Genomic DNA, 17624 nt, shown 5'->3' on the forward strand with positions numbered 1-17624 from the left:
TGCTCCAGTATACGAGTGGTTCACCTGCGATGCTTTCAGGTAAGCGTACAGACAGCATGTCGCAAAACAAGCGAACGAGAACCTCTTGACGACACGAGCAAACAATACGGGCTCGCAGCTTCGCACGCGCGTCCGTGTGCGGTGGATTTCAAGAAAATAAACGAAGATGCAAGAACAAAAAGTCTTGCGATGGCTCAGAGAGCAGATACGGAGCTCATTTGAAGGTTTAACGCATGATATCGACCTCCAGGAACACGAAAAGTACTCAAAATGCACACGGAGTCTAACTCAATATGGCTGCCAGCGCGGCGCGCAGCCGTCGTCTGCTGCCTTCTCAGCAGCCCGCGGACTGCCATAGGCTAAAAACGAACGCGTTGCTATGGCGATGCAGGCAGGTGGGCGGAGCTTTCGGGCTGCCCGAGAAAAACAATACCGGACTCGAGTCCGCAAGTAGTCCCGGACAGTCCGGGACTGAAAAACAAATGCACCCAATGACTGGCCGCACGCGGCGCGTCGCTTTGACAAGGGGCAGAATGCGAGCGCGCGGAGCGCCAGCGTCATAATGACGTGGGGGCGCGTTTCTCGGGGCCGGCCTGTCAGCCTGGATGCCGGCCGCCGGCGTCGGAAAAACACGCTAGTGTTATTTGTTCACGCTCATAACAAGCACTAAAAAGATGAATGCCAAAAATGAATCATTTTTGAGGATCGTTGGCTGATGCCGAGTTGCTGGCAGTATTTAATTCGGCGATACAACCAAATTTCATCCCATGACCGCTTTATTTACTGCCTGGTCGCCGCTCGCATAGCTGGCATTTGCTAGCTCCGCTGGCGTCGCGGAAATCGAGCATATCTTTATTTTATTATGGGACAGGTTCGCTGTTAAAGCGGTGACGAGAGTAGTACCTTTTACGGTGCTGACCAGTTCCGAAGCTCCCTCAGCTGCGGTATCGATAGTATCGATGCAAAACCAGGTAGGCTTAGCGACGACCAGGGCCGCCGGCAAGTCTCGCAGTTCATCGCCCGGCGCGTCCGCAGGCGGCGTCGTTGCCGATAGCTAGGGATGCTGCCACTGCTCTAATATAACAGGCAGCCTTTCTGATAGCATGACTGTTTTGTCTTCTCTGGTGCGAATGTGAAATACAGCGAGCCTGCAGGCCGGCCGGCAAACCTGGATCCCGTCCGCTGGCGTCATAAAAATGAGCTAAGGATTTTTCTGCACGTAAATAATAAACTGTGGGAGCAAGAAGTGTGGAAAATAGATCATTTTTGAGGATCGTTGAACAATTCCAAGTTGCTGGTAGAAGCAGCAACTGTAATACGAGCAAATTTCTTGCCACAACCGCCGCTCAGCTGCCGCTGCCCGGCCGTTGCGGTCCGGCTTGCGCGCCTGGCGTCCGCTGGAAGTGTCTCCTGCGACCCGGTCGAAATAACGCAAGCGTTATTTCCACCCGTGACGTCGCATCCGGTTTGAAAAATGACGCCACGTCCGGCCATTTTTTTTTGTTGTTTTTGTCATGTTTGAGCCGAGCTACAGCCGAGCGAGCCGAGCATTTGCTTGCAGTAGGAGAATGGCCGGACGGTGGGAGGTACGCGCGCTCGTTTTGCCCGTGAGCAATTTCTCTGTTCTTCCTGTCTTTTGGTATGTATTGTATGTATTGAGTGATTGCCCGTTATATGGCATTCGGCATTTCATTTTGAACTTCCTTGCGCCCGAATATTTTGTGTTTGCAGATCACCCAGGACTAGCACTGAGCCCGCTTGCTCGGCAGTGGACACAAAGGCCCTAAAGGTGAGACTCGTCTGTTTTATCCTGAGTTCTGCTGAAAAGCTCAGTGCAGTTCGACAGAAGAGAATATGCGCTGAGTAAGTTTTTGTACCTTTTGTCAGCCCGGCCCAACGTAACTTTTGGTCATGTAAAACACGTATGGTTAGCGTGCGCCCGAAAAAAAGGCGGGAAACTTTTGACAACAGCCCGGTTGAACTAACCGTTTATGCGATGAGTTTTGTGCGCGGTCCGATTTTTTGTGCCCCCGCTAATAGGAAAGTGTTTAGGTTACTGATTTAATGGTTCATTTTACAGTTGTGTTGCTGTTTATCCATACGAGCCGCTTTCCGAAACAGGGGCACTAATTGCGGCGAGATAAGCGATTACGCTTTGGTGTCTGCAGCGCGTAAACATGTTCTTTTAAATTTATTTTCATTTCAGAAAACGGCACTTGAAAAACCGAAATGCATTTTACTTGTAGGCACGGACCTTCCCGATTCCTGCATCGAGTCCGGCGTTCTCTTGCTGGCGCAGAGGCTGAACAAAATGGGACGATAGAATGCGGAAGCAGCAAAGGCTTTAAGGCGCCACTAGGTGAGCTCTCCACCTCCTGTGAATTTTAAAACTAGTGCTGTGCCACCTGCACTGAGCTTCGGTATTACACGGGGAAGGTGCTTGGACCCACGTAGCTAACTAGCATGGAGCGCGTGAGGCAACTGGAAAAGCAAGATTTCTTTTAAGGCCTCTAATCTTAAGAGCTTATTACAGGTGATACTGCAAAGAGGCCTTAAGAAGGGGAACATTGTGGACAAAGTGCTTGATGTCCTTTGATATTTTGGAAGCTTGTGAAGCTCACAAGGCACTGTTGCATTGTGTGACAGGGCATTGTGGTTATGATGATTATGTGGCCATTTGCTTTGCACGGGTGAGTGGCAGTTTTTCGCCCTGGCTGTCAAGTAGAAAGAAAAAACAAAGAAAACGTGGGAACATTAACTCTTAATATGGCTTTCACCTGCAGACCCCAGGTGAACAAAGCCTGCCTGTATAGTGAACAAAGCAACTCGGCTGTTATGGATCTAGCAAATTATAATTTTGAGAGTGGGCCTCCTGCTGTGAAACCGGGAACGTTTGTGCCCCTAGAGACAAGCAGAGGCGAAAAGCCATACGCGAATGTAGGTAGGACTGGTAGCTGAACGAGGGAGTAGTTCCCATATTTGAAGCACACATGGAAAGACAAGGACGAGGCGTTGTTTATGTTGTTCCTTCTATGTTTGTCTCTTTTTTTTTCCCCCACAAGTTAAAAGTTGATATTTTGTTGCAGTTTCACTTTTTGAGGCAGCCAAAAGATGGAGCTCAGGGATGACTCACACAGCATTAGTGTTTTCGTTTCGTTCCTACTGTTTTGTGTACTTGCACCTCTTCACCTCAAATGCGGCATTGTCATGATCTTATGTGGCGCTATGCTGATAAAAGATGTGTGCGGCGCACCTATGGGTGTGTGGCATTCAGGTTCAAGCACCAACGTAGGGCTTCCAGTGCAGCAGGAATTATGAGAGGAAAAAAAGCCTCAAGGATGGGGATGGGCAGTTTAGCTCTTCAGTTTGCTTTTTGTGAAAAATTCTGTGGCAGGAGGTTACATGTCAGCCCACCCCTTATGTAATGCTGCCTTTGGGCCGTTGAGGTACAGATAAACTGATAAATGAACAACAAAAAGCAGTTTCTGTTCAAACAGTATAATTTGCAGCTTTGGTGGAGGATTTTCTGTGGCCCCTTCAGGGAGTGTTTACCCAGAAATTGTAGTTATTCCTTAATGCCTCTTGGTCCGAAGAACCAAACAGTAATCAATTGACCTCATGCCTCTTGGTGAGGGAATCTGAGAGGTCGAAATAATTTACCATAGCTGTGAACAGTAATGGCTGGGTGTATCGCCGGAGAGAACCGAGGTCATCTACTGGACTGAGTGGTAAGAATTTCGGGTTGGTTAAAGCACAGATGGCTTAACATCGTATCGCCAGATCTTGCACTGTTGGCGTGTGTGATTGTTGCGGTGTGTGTGGCTGGTGAGCTGTCAACTTGGGTGTGACAAAAGTTGTAAGCTCAGCCAGTCATGCCTGTGCTGTTTGAGCTCTGGGCAAGAGCTTTGAGCGAGGCCACTGCACTGTGTCCCTGTTGTACATTTGCATTTTGTGGTGCTCCAACTTCCTCCTTCCCCCACCTTTGCTCGGAATGTCGCCATGGGACTGAGAGAAAGTGGTGTGATGTAATTAGAGCAGTGGCATGGCCATAAGATCCATCCGCACAGTACCACTTATAGGTTGTTTGCTGGTTTGGCACCGCGGTCAGGATTGAGGTGTACGTTGTTGGGCTAGTCGGTCAATCACGGTAAATACAAGGGGGGGTACTGCACACAAAAAGACATGGACAAGAACATTGTTGTGTTATCTTCTTGTCCATACTGCGCTTGTTGTGTTATCTTCTTGTCCATGTCTTTTTGTGCACAGTACCCCCCCCCCCCCCCCCCCTTGTATTTACCAGGATTGAGGTGAGTTGTGAGTGGGCCACTGTGGAAAATGACATTAGAGCAGCAGCAAACATGGCACCAATGGTGGAGAGCAAACTTTGATGTCTGTGTTGCCATTGTTGTCAAAGTTATTTGTGAGGCCATCAAGGGCAGCGCCTGTTCTGAATGCATCGCATAGCAGTAGATCAGAACTTCACTTTTACACTTGGGTCATGGGCCTCACTGCAGGAGGTGTATCAGTCAGTTCAGATTTCACGTTGAGACGCATCAAATTCAGCAACCTTACTACTCATAAGTACAGTGAAACCTCATTAAGGCGTACCTCGTAGCACTGCAGAAAAACTATGTGCAAAGCGGCAATATGCCCAAACTGAAAGCGGCCTGAATATATCCACTTACCTGGTAAATAATGATTCCTGATCAATTTTTTAAAATGTGCACATGAAACCTTTTAACTGCATAGCTACCGTTCAGCCTCGAATGCGGCTTGAGCAGGGTATGTAATCCGAAGGCAAAATAACCGCTGGTCCTTAAGGGTCCTTAAAGAAGGCTAGCATAGCAGGGGGCGGCAGAAAGGTACGTGGGTGGATGAGATTAAGCAGTTTGCCGGGATACGGCGGCCACAGCTGGCGAAGGACAGGGTTAATTGGAGAGACATGGGGGGAGAGGCCTTTGCCCTGCAGTGGGTGTAGTCAGGCTGATGGGGATGATGACACTGCCATCCTGCTGCAGAACATCTGCAAAGAGCCCTTCACAGGCAGCGTGGCTGTCAATACTGAGAGCTTCGCCCCAATGTGACACACTGCAGCTTATTTCATTTGAGAAGCACGCTATCCATGACAGCGTTGGTAATATGAGAAGGGGCTGGACCACAGCTGCACAGTGGCGCAGATCAGCCGGCAACGCAGCAATGGTAGGTGCGGTGCATGGAGAAAAACTGAAACTGAATGTGACAGCGATAAGCAGTAGCTATAGCAGTGGCACATCTGCATGGCTAGGGTCGTGGCTGCTCGTGCACCAGCACTTGCAAACAGGTTAGTGACGAGCCTCGGGTGTGGTGGGCACAGGCTGGCACCCCCCTTTCCTTACAGTGGGAGGGAAGAGTTCTCTCTTTCCAGATGCGTCAAGCAGCTGCAAGTAGGCTAGGCATGTCAGCAACATGTCTTATTATTAGGGGTGTGCGAATATCAAATTTTTCGAATACGAATCGAATATGAATACTTCGTTCCGGATATCGAATAATGAAGGACAGACGCATTTAATCACTACAAAACATTTATTTGGGCACCCAAGAACATCACAGTTCAGCTATCGATGATGAAATGAACACAAAAGGTGTGTGTCGGTGCACAAAAACTATCAAAGTCTCGAACAAAATTCTTAGAAGAGTGGAAATATCAGAGAAGATGGCTAGTACACAGCATTGATTAAGGCTAGCTTGCCATCAGTACAAAAGCGCTTTGCTGGGATGACGTAAAAGGTTGTCGTGAAGGAAAACCAGCTGCACCACATGGTCTGGCAAAAGTAGTTCCCTTCTAGCTGAAACGACTCCTCCAGCCACAGAAAATGCCCTCTCACTTGGCACTAACCTGGCACGTATTTGCCAGGTACTTCGTGCACAGCTCTGACTATACCAACTTCGCAGGTATAGCCACAAAAAAGCTCACCAGCGCAGTCAGCTGCGGCATGGCCCTTGGAGGAAGAAAGAAGCTTGAATTAGGAGCTTCGAAAAATTTGATTGCTGGTCTGCACACGATTGTCTCCATGTCCAGGTTTTGCACTATTTCCTAATCCCTGGCATTTATTGGCACTTTCACTTCATTAAAACTTTTTGTGTGTGTGTGCTGGCACAAATTTTGGAAAGCTCCTTTTCTAGCACTTGCAAGTTCTTTCCATATTTTCGTTTTTCATGGGGCTGGAGCTTCATGGCACATCCAGTCCATCAACTATTACTTGGCGTTTTGAGATACTTTGTCTCAATGCATTTGTGTAGTGTGGAGGAGCCGCCGCTGCTCTTAAGATGCTTTGTCTCCTTGCTTTTTTTTCATGGCCTTCTCCGCAGTTCTCAGGTGCATTTGGGCAAAGTATCGAAAAATGATGACTAGCTTGGCTGGCATTTCCTCTTGGTCTCTGAATGCACCATGCCGTCAGAATTTGACAAAATTATGGACATGTACACCAGGGAATCGTTCCACAAAGTTATCCAGGATTTATATTGTGAAGAAAAATAGTGTAACACGCATAATTTTTGGGTTTGTTATACGGCACATTACACGAACCAAGAACAGAATAGCAAGGTTCTACTATATTTCTCTGAAGGGCTGTGATGGCTTTACAGGGTGTTTAGCAACCTTGAATCATCAGGGGAATTTTCTTTACCTGGAAAAATGAGTGAATTGTGAGGGGTACGGTCAAGAAAGTGGCTAAGTTGGAAAAAAGGACTGACTGAAATTAACGCAGTAGTCTGCCACAAGTTTCAATGGTACTGCGAGTGCCCAGCACACGGTCTGTTCACATTTTGCTTCTAACATGTATGAGGCATGGCAGCCTGTCTGTTTTGGGTGTCTTTTTCTTGTCGTCCATGATGTGAGCATTGTATATACTGGTTCATTCTGTACAGGTTCCCAGACTCGACAGTTAATTTGGGCTAGTGCATATGGATAGACATAGCTGCATTCAAAAGTATTTTCTGTGGAATAAGCCGTAGTCATAGCAATGTAAAGAATTCATGCACTTTCAGTGTACTCATGCGAGGAGCCACGCCACCCTAGCGTGGCATCAAAATCAAACTGAAAATCTTGCTCTCAGGCCTAGTCAATCTTGTAGGCCATTGCAGAAACAAACAGGCTAGTTTCTCTGTGGTTCGAGCTGTGATAAGGTCATAGGAAGCTGATATTTTTTATGGAAATCTCTTGGTGCTTCTCTCATGGCATTGCTGCTGTCGAAAGGGATGCCAGTGTGAGCATAGGGCGCCTTCATTGGAAAGGCAGGAAACGGCAGTACTTTTCACTGATGGAAAAACCATCCTTTGAAAGCCTGAAATAATCTCTGGCAGTACAATGAGCAGTTTATGAATCCCCTGAAAGCATGCGGAGTGTTTTGTTTAGATAATTTTCCAGCATTTTCTCAAAGTGGTGCTCTTTGTTTCTTCTGTAAAAGCACATATGACCACCACTCTTATGAACCATTAAAAGAGAGCAGGAACTTGTGAGCATAATTTTAAGAAACTTCCAAATCTAAGAGCCCAGATCACTGAGGCACTTTTCGTCTGGTGAGAAGGAAAACAGCTGCCGAAATTGCTGCACAGATTTTGAATTGAAATGTGCCAGCATTTGTGGGCCCGTTATGGCTAGGGGTTCCAGTGTGGTTAAACCCATACACAAGAGTTAAGCGGGCCATGTCCCGTCAAGAATGATGCATCCGGGACAGCATTCCACGGTTGGAGCTGTCTCTAGGTGTCACGAAGCAGCGTGGAAGACAGTCTTGTTAAAGCTCTCACTCACGTTGTAGCTTAAGCTGCTGTTCATTGATTTTTTGTGTAATCTTTTGTTTCTCAGCAGTGTGCACATCACGTCATACGCCTTTTCAGTGCGAACTGTGGCAAGAGCACCTCCACTTGCCAGCTTGCAAATTCAAGCTGTCAGGTTTTTCCCTGCACACATTTATGCTTTAGGCAAATTTTACCATTCTACATGATTTCCCCTCATTCATTGAAATGCTCGGTAAGCATTAGGATGTGATAAATTATGAGAAGTAAAATATTGGTGTGGAATAGTCAGTTTTATTGCTGCATTTTGGGGAAACATGTTTGTATTGTAATTTTAACTATCTGTATTGATATCTGAACTACTCTAGAATATTCAGCTGTATTTGCTGTGAATTTTATTACTATTGTCTGCTTCAAAATCAAAACTGATGTTGACACGCACTTCGTAGAGAACATCAAATGCTGGGAAGAATAAAGAAAAGGGTAGCCACCTATAATAAAGAGATGGACTTCGTAAAAGGAGCTTTCTCAAACAGGGGAAGCAAATCTCTTGCAATGCAGCTTTTGCGGCTTCGTTAATTTTTTTCTGTGAATTGATCATGTATACTGTCCATTATTATCGCCACTATGTTTCTCGCTTCGGCCGTCGGGAATTCAAAATTAGTAGCTTGCTGGACGCCCAGTTTTAATTTTCTTTGTTGAATGCTTCAGCTCGCCTAGATAGCATATTTAACTCGGGAATGCATTTAACGGCTACATTTTAGTCTTTTTGTCTGCAGATTTTTGTTATTCCGTCCACACCGCAAGGAAACTCGACTATGTAAAGCACGCAAAAAGATATTTGTTTGAGTGGGATTAGATTCTTATTTTATGTGCAATGTGGATCGCAGCAATGCACTGCACTGTGAGCATTTCATCAAATGCAAGCAGATGCTGCTTTCAGTTGGCATCTAGATCACAAGGGCTTATCCAAACTGCAACAGGAACAGCAACATTGCTGAGAACTAGCTCTAATTTCATACGCAGCAAAGCACAAGGAAAGCAAATATTTATTTTAAAAATACATTGTACAAAACAAATTTTATCTGCTTATGAATTCACAATATACTCGTGAGATCACCAAAAAGACTCCCAGAAATTGTTGCACCCTTTTATCCTTTTGGAATGGACGGAGTGTTCCAAAGCTAAATACAACGCTGAAATCGCGTATTCCGACTTGAGATCGTCCCAAGTGCGCTGCTTGGTTTCAGAACTCGACGTTGCCCCTCACCCGCTTGGCTTTGCTAAGCATGTCATAGTACTGGCCGGCAATTCAAAATGCCCTGCTATGCACAGCATGTGTACGAGAGCAGACAGCGCAGCAGTCCCTTTGTCTCTACTTTTGGGGCCCGCGTGACCAGGGTTGATGCTCTTCCTTGGGAGTGACGTCATAACACACCCCGGCGCTCAGAAAGCGAAACCGCTCAGTATAAGTAACGCGGTAATAAATTATTTATAGTGCATATATGAATCGTGCAGCATGTGTCATGTATATGTGCCCTGGGGCAATGCAATATTTGAAACAGACGCCAACCAAAAATTTGGTGTGTGTCCCCCCATTTTAAGGTTTTGGGTTTAGCATATGGAGCTTTTGACCTCCTGTGTGCCAGCGTCGGAAGCCGCAAAAGGAAATGTGGCAGTGTTGTGGGCTGGCCAAGCTTAACTGCCAAGATTTGAAACGTGATCATTTGATTCTCTTAATTAGTACTGGTCTGACCCAGTGAAACCCTTTCGATGTTTGTCTTGACTATTTTCATTCTCTCTTGAGCTGTGTGCACACTTCTTTTTGTGTGTGGTTCTTCCAGCACATCTTCAACAATGTTGCTTTTATCCTTTAAGATCTTTCAAATGTCCATGCACAAGGCCACTAAGGAGTGTGTAGGCTGCTGCGATAGTCTGTTGGCAGATGTTTAACAGTACCTTTTGCTGGGCTAGTTGGTGTGACATTGTGTTCAGGAAATTAAAAACAGCGCTAAATTGTACACAAACCACACAGAAAGACAGCAGCGCCCGTCCTGTCCATCTTTCTGTGTGGTTTGTGTAGAATTTAGCGCTCTTTTTACTTTCCTGAACACAATTGGGAGATGTCCTTATCTTTTTCTCTCTTGCATGCATTCCATTTTTTTTGTGCATTTGTTTGTGGGTTTCTCTTAGTGGTTTATTAGTTGCATTTTACTTTTCTGAGCTTGCCCACTTTTGTTTTCTCTTTTCATGGCATCCAACCCTGCATATGGCTGACACTAGGGGAGGGACTGCAGCAACCGACCTTGCATGACGCAGCATTCTCTGGTCCGAGGCACCTATTCATCGTTCCAGGCTACTGGCTCAAGAACGTGCTCACAAGTCTGCACCTTGGCCTACAAGCAGAATGACAATATACCCATTGCTGCCAGAACTGCTGTGCCAAATAAAGTATTCCTACCAACATGCCTTGTCGGTGATTAATGAAGCATATGAATAGATTACTAACAACTTGGCTGGCCCTATAGAAAAATCATGTTTCAAAACAGTCGGTTGAGACCATACCCAGCCTCCACATTGTTTCCTCTGCAGAGCCGCATATTGCCTTTCTGTTTATGCCCCTGCAGCAGAAAATGCTGCACAAAGTTAATGAGGAAAAGAAATTTCACTGACAAGCTGCTCCGAGACTACTGCTAGAAGGGTACTGAAGCCCAGTGAAAATGTAGATCAGGTAATGAATATTCGTGGGCGCTGCACATGTACTTTCAATGCATAGGAGGGACCATCCCTTGATGTGGGATGCTTCTGCCTATACCACCACCTCATACAGCACTGACAGTGCTAGGAAATAGTGCTGAATATTGTAATCTGGGTGCTTTTAACTGAATGGTCTTTGTTGGTATTTCAAAAAGGCTAGGCAACCATCCTAGCACTACTGGGGTTCCAACCCACTGCAAATGAGGCAGATTCTGTAGCGTTTGGCTCTCGCTGGCAGTTAGTGAAATTGGTATCTCCCGAAACTGCACTCTGAAAGAGCATAAAGAAAACTCTTCCACGGTAATTCATGGCATGCAACACGACCTGGAAAAGATCACATGGCTAGTTCATCCATTGTTTTCAGGTTCAAGACATCTGCCAATTTCAATACGGTAGCTTCAGTCTGTTGCAAACTACATTTCTCTTGAAGACACTTTTTGAGCAGGAATTGGGTTTCGCCCAGTTTTCATGATGATGCTTTGGGTGCACAAACTGGGTAATGTTGGTCTTTACCTGTTAACAAAGGGCCCTAAATGATTAAAACGATATTTGGCAAATTCGATTTACAGTCTTCTCTTACCATTTCTGACCTATCTTTCCTCAAACAGAACAGTGCCTTATTGAATTTGCGTCACTTGCTAATGTCAGATTTAATTTTTTTCTTGCTCTAACCTTGCTTAGCTGCTAAGGGCCATTATTGCCCGAGAGGTATGTAGGGTGTGTACTGTACACACACAAAAATCGCTTCATTCAAATCTGCGCTATTTACAAAAAGGTACTTCGGTCCCGTCAAAATCTCGTATTTCAGTGCGACAAAACTGCCGGTAGTACACGCTTATTCAACGGCCGTACAGCTTACCTGTCCTGACCGATGATGAAGCATGGCAATGCAGCGTGCTGCACGTGGCCATCGTGCTTTCGACAGCCCCCGGACCGACAGTCTATGAAGGGTCATTACATGCACTATGCGCGCGTTGCTTGGTGTGGGTTGTGGTCTTTGCGGCTGCTTCACTATAGTTCTTTTTTTTTTCCCCTGTGCTCCTGTCACGACGTGGGGCCAGTTTATTTTAGAACATGCGAGGCCGATCGAGTGGCATCTATGAGGCGCCGCTAATGCTGCCAGTGCTGATGAACGGTCGCATAAGAATGACAAGACCAGTGAATGCATTAAACCCTCTGGTCGGGCTCTCTTTATTCCGAACTCTATTTTCGGTCCCCTTACCTTTAATTTCAAATCGGCATGATTTGAACAAATTTTCAGTCCCTTAACAGTTTGAAGTATTGAGACTTCGAGATATGCCCGACCATTGGCGCGTGGCGTTGCAACGATATATATATCCTTTTCATGGCGCGCGCACAATTTGGCTCTAAACGTGATGGTCCTTGCCTTCATCTTCAAAAGTCTTGGCGCAAATCTCAAAAGTTTACTCGCAACAAACATAAATATAAGACTGCTCAAAGAGAGCAGCATGCGGCTACAAAACCACCGTGCCGCTCACACGTGCCCACTCTTGGCACCCTCAGTTCGAATAGAATTTGACCAAAAGTTTGAGCTAAGAAAGCGAGCACGAAACAACGAGAGTTCTCCGTGAGTGCGTGTGTTTGAGGAAGGGTCGTGCTCAATAGGTTTTGCCACTAAAAGCACTGATCGTGGTGCTTGCGTGCGGTACAGCGAAACGGTGATATCGATACGAGATGGAAGTACGCGTTATATGTTGTTCCGCAGCTGGCGCTTCTATAGTCCTCACAATGAAAAGTGGAAGGATTGATTTTTTTTTTCCTGCAAAACAAACCTCGAGTAGAACCCCGCTGTTACGTTCGCGGTTGCTGCGTTTTACCAGTGCTACGTTTTCATGAGCCAGTCCAGCTGCCATAGATCGAAACCCATGTATACGTAATTGAAACTCGATCGCCTGTATCTGTTACATAATGCAATTGTTGCATTATTTCCGCATCGCATGCCGCGGAAGTCGCCTCGCGATGATAGTTTACACCGTTCCGGCATTTGTTCAATGCGTGTGCAATGTCAGTGCCGGGTAGAAAAAGCGAAACTATACACTCTATCGGCGCTTGTCCGCCGCTGTGTTAGGCGACTTCTGGCGGGAAGCCCCCACGACAAAGTGAGCGCGCTTACTGAATAGGTGATTTTTGGTGCGGCTGTTGGCACAGTTACATCGCCGCTGTGATGCCAGCGCGAACGACCCTAACGCGCGAAAACGAAACTATGCCGCGGCAGACGGCACACGAGATGCAGTTGCGCGCGTTGGCTCCGACGGTTTTGTTTCTGCCATCCGCTTTATTCTTGTCACCCGCACCTTAAGATACACAATTTCGAGATTCCAATAGGCGATGATCCTATGGGATTAATGTGGCCACCGCGAAAAAGCGAAGAGGAGCGCGCGTACCGCACCTTCGCACGCTCTAGGCATGCTCCCTCTTAGCTGCTAAAACCCTTCCACAGACAGCTGCTCAGAAGCGGAATCAAAATTTGAGCTATATGTATAGTTGGCATAGCATCATGGAAAAAATGGCACACTCATCACTTGTGTTGTTTGGTCTTCTTTGCTCATGCAGAACGATCCTGAGAACCACACAGCCTTGCTAATTCCAGAAAAGGATGTGACGCACACGTCATAATAATAAAAAAAAACTGCAGGCAACAGTGCAAATTTTTTTTTCACGCTAAACATTCATCTGTTACCTGGCTGTTACTTTTTTTTTTTTTTGCGGTCCTATGAAAAACTCTGCAGCAATGTGTTTTGTTGCATTTGATGCTCTGGTGCATTTAACAACTATATGTGGACACTTGAGTGCACTCTCAACTCTCGCCTTAGGTCGTACACACATATGTGTAGCCCAAAAAAATTTAACTTCATATTGTCTCTCACAGATGCACACAAATCACATACATCACCACCTGGACAACATGACCACAGATTTCATGCATATTCAAGAATGCTGATTCCATGGCTGCAGTTGAGGTTTTCGGCCAGAAGCATGGGTAACGGGGCGAGCTGGCACAGGTTGATTGCTTGCAACAGAGATGTAATCACTAGCGAAATGCGTCGTAGTATGTGCACCGACATTTGCAGCTGAACTGGTTTTTACTGAAATGTGAAATTTTTAGTAGTCACTGAAGAAGAAAATAAGTAAAGCGTGTATTGCAGAAACAAAAAAAAATAAAATTAATTCAGCTGGTGAATGTGAGAGTTTTCAGTTGCAAAGTATATATGCCAATCCTAATTTATCTTTGAGAAAGTACTCTACAAGCTATAATTAGTCCAAAAGTGATGGCCTACAGAGTGTTTCACTGAAGATGTGGCAATTTTTTAAATAGATTAAATACAGCTAAGATATTTATTTAACCCGCAGGCTTGTAAATTAATATATAATATTTAACTTTTTACCAGTTACAGTAATGCCCCTTATTATAGCTGACCATAATATCCGCATCAGTTTTTAGATTTCTCAAATTGTGATTCTCTCGGCTGCAGTGCACTGAGTTTGGGGTGCCCAAATGGGCGAAACTGCACGGGCCAGGTGCACTCGCAGCCACGCCTATGTGTGCATACCCAGCTCTTTCCTCGAGCAGTTCCCACTGCGGTCACTAAAGTATATACACACTTCATTCCCTACTACTGTTTTTCAAGCTCAGCCAGTGTAAAAGCAGATCCCTTTAAGAGCTGTTAATTCCTTATAAAAGAACTAATCCCAGCTGGGACACACCTTGCACAGAAAGATTACAGCAGAAGCCTTAACACAGCTGCAATACATGCAGGTTTTTGACTGGTATCAACTGAAAATGTAGACAGTTTAGTCTGACAAATCCCAACTGACCCCTGCTGAGATCACACACAACCCTGTGGTTTCCATAGCTGGTGACCACTCGAAATCTGCCATGCTTGTGAAGTTGACCTGCTATTGACTAGGACAAACATTTGGCTTTTATTATGTCATTAACTAGAACTATTTGCAATGATATTTCAGGCACACTTCAGTTTTGATTACACAGTTTCACTTGGTTCCAGCTCGAACAGTGAAGCTGCTTTGCAAGAGAAGGTGTGGCATCATATATTAGCAAACAGCTATGATTCTTAATTTGAAACTGTGGCCAACAGATTTCTGGTTGAGGCTGAGCGATATTAGTTCATATCAGCTTTAACTATGTCAAATTCTCAGTTTAGGATGTTTCCCTTGCACGTATGTAAATCCAGATGGCAATTGCCCAGTGAAAGCAAATTATATTCACCTGAACTATAGCTTATCTACTGTCTTCATGACTGTAGAAAAAAAGGTTTAAAGCTCCTTCAAGTAAGTGCAATATCAGTACAAAACCCACTTAATTTTCATTGAAAGGTATGATGGCCTTTTCATCAAGCAGAGAGATACAGTAGGGATTAGAACTGCAATGTGGGACATGTGTCATATGGTTACTTGGTCATCACAAAGCTGAACTTTTCTTATTAAATAGAAGTAGAAATAATTTGCTTATTGTTCAGATGTCAGGTTGAAAGCTCTTGACTTTAGTTGTTACCAAAGCTGCTGAGGCAAGAAAATTGTGTAAAGCACACATTTTACCCCATTGAAGGTGAAGCATGGAAGAACATACCATCAGATGAACCTGTGCTCACTGAAAAAATAATGCAGACAGTACAATAAGAGCCAGCAGCCCCTGTAAAAGAATGTAAAGGCCCAGATTGCAGTATAAATCATTCATAAATCAATATGTTCAGAACAATCCTTGCAAAGTTTCAAATCAGGTTATTTACTGAGCAGAACAAATAAAATGTACTGCACTCATTCTGCCCACACATTTTTGAAAAGGCATGAATGAATGCCTGACAGTGTAACAGACCTCTTAGCTGTTTTTCTTCCATTCACACAATATTAAATTAAAGATCACGAACAGCCTGACAATTGTAGATGCATAAAGGCAAACTGTGCAATTACTCCTACCGGAAGCAAAAAAATCAAAACAAGCAAAAGCTACAAGAAACAATTATTACAGGTACAACAAATACAGATTATTTTTTTTTCTTTTTGAAATGTTAGTCATTCTGATCCTAGTGTATCAATAATGAGAGTGTGATATTGCAAGAAGTGTGCTATAAAGTAGAATTCCTTTTCATGACATAGATTCTATTGTGCCGCGATTATACATTGTCAGCCTCACCTTATTTATGTTCTTTCCCAAGATGCCATCTTGGAAAGGCACTTTCATTTAACCTGCACGCACACACACACACATCTTTTTCACTGCCAGAAAACTGCGCGTGGTAATGCAGAAAAACACTGAAGAATAATACAGCAGCTTCAGCTGCCCCTTAGGTTGTCCACAGATGGTACAGTAAAGAGCTCTTTGTGTGATCCACCCAAGCTGTCAGGTACATATATGCCAGTGTGCTGCCTTCCTGCACCTAGCAAAAGTTTTGTGGTTCCGATGGGAAGTGGATTTTGTTGAAAAGTTTCATATCTAAAAATGGTGATGAGTAATGTCTGTTTGTAAAAAAGACTATGGAAAGACCTAGAAACAGGAAAATGCGAACACTTGGTGACATAAGACAGCTATTCAAAACACATTGGAAACATTCTTCAAGCTTTATTGCCCACATGGAAAACATGAAGGAGTTGAAACAAATATTGTAATACCTTATCTAAGAGTATCATATCTGAGTTCTAATATTTTTTTTTTCTCATGGATACTAGAGTCAAGGATTTCACATTAAAGAGCAACCACAGAATCTTCTGTAATGTGACACAAACATACCATAATAAGCTAAGCTACCACTATAGTATAAGAGAATATGCTAGAATATTTGATTCAGTTCACATATTCCATTGAATTTCAGCTGCAGGAGAGAGAACCGCGATTAAGTAAAATACCACTCTATCATTAGCCTTTGAAATATTCCTGAAAGAGATCATTTTTTTTTGTGCGTTAGCTGAAATTCCATTGTCAGAAAATGATTTAAGCATATAATTTATGTTTTCCTGCAACTAATGCATTGCTGTCTCAAAGTGTACTTGATCTGTGGGCAAAACTGCGCTGTCCATGCACTGGAAGACCAAGCACCTGAAGTTATCGAGCTGAAGCCACTAGTGATTAAATTTTTTTAAAGAGTATGGAAGATAAAATAGAATCCAGCAGTTTACCAGCCTCTATATATTGGCAGTTTACCAACAGGTTCAGTTTGGTTATTTAATTTAATAATGAACGACTATACAAAAAATTCTCAAGGATAGCGAAAAACAGAGCTCAAAAGCCAAGCAGGTACAGTTTGCTTGGTAAAATCCTATGTTTCATCACATCAAAGATTTTCTGAACACTGAGAAAAAAAGTGCAGTTAAACAATTTGTCAAATGACGAATACAGCTCAGCTGCAAATTTGTCAAGAATTAATGCAATGCCCCTTCTTGTAATATCGCGTTCCTGATGATTAAAAAAAACAGAGACAGTTAAAAAAATTTTTCATGCATTCAAATCGGAATTTTTCTAGTATTTGGGATGGGGTCAATGACAGGTAAATTGGTCAGTAGTTCTCAATGCATATTTTGCCTTCCCTTTAATAGTGGCCTATATCAAAGCTTATCAAATCATACGACAGAATTTTCCTGAAACCGTTCAGTCAAAAAGAACGGAATGTTTGCAAGAGCATGATGATACCATGGTAGCAATGAAGTGGGCATATTTCACCTGTAAGTGCACTAACCTGGCCAGATCCCCCTTCGTGAGCCTCAGAATGTATGTTAAAGCAGGTGAAAGTTTTTTTTTGTGCGCAAGTGGTGTTGTGTTGTGTTACTGCCATTCTTTTTGCAAGCCTGAAATATTGATTGAAATTATCAGCTTTTTATGATGGATTATTCAGCAAACCATCAGTGCATTGAAAGACCTTACCTCTTCCGTGAAGGGGGTTAATCTGCGACACCTTTGCAGGGTTTTTTGTTTAATTAATAATAACAGTAACAATGATGATAATGCTTTGTATGCATTAAAACAACTCTAAGTCTAAGAAATGCTTCTGAAATACTTCGGATGCAACTGCAGCACAAGCACACACATTCGCATGAAGGCACAAAATAATCTTGTGACAACA

General features: G+C 44.1%; 1 long non-coding RNA gene across 1 annotated transcript; it reads left to right on the plus strand.

Moving 5' to 3' along the window:
• Nucleotides 1–1553: 1553 nt before the first annotated feature.
• LOC149331697 (uncharacterized) lies at nucleotides 1554–10239 on the plus strand. The gene is made up of 4 exons (XR_016284854.1): nucleotides 1554–1639; nucleotides 1732–1789; nucleotides 2247–2359; nucleotides 10057–10239. It is a non-coding gene; the product is annotated as an uncharacterized LOC149331697 (long non-coding RNA).
• Nucleotides 10240–17624: the final 7385 nt, after the last annotated feature.

Source organism: Amblyomma mixtum, chromosome 8 (assembly GCF_055824585.1).
Source record: "Amblyomma mixtum isolate Tamu chromosome 8, ASM5582458v1, whole genome shotgun sequence".
NCBI lineage: Eukaryota > Metazoa > Arthropoda > Arachnida > Ixodida > Ixodidae > Amblyomma > Amblyomma mixtum.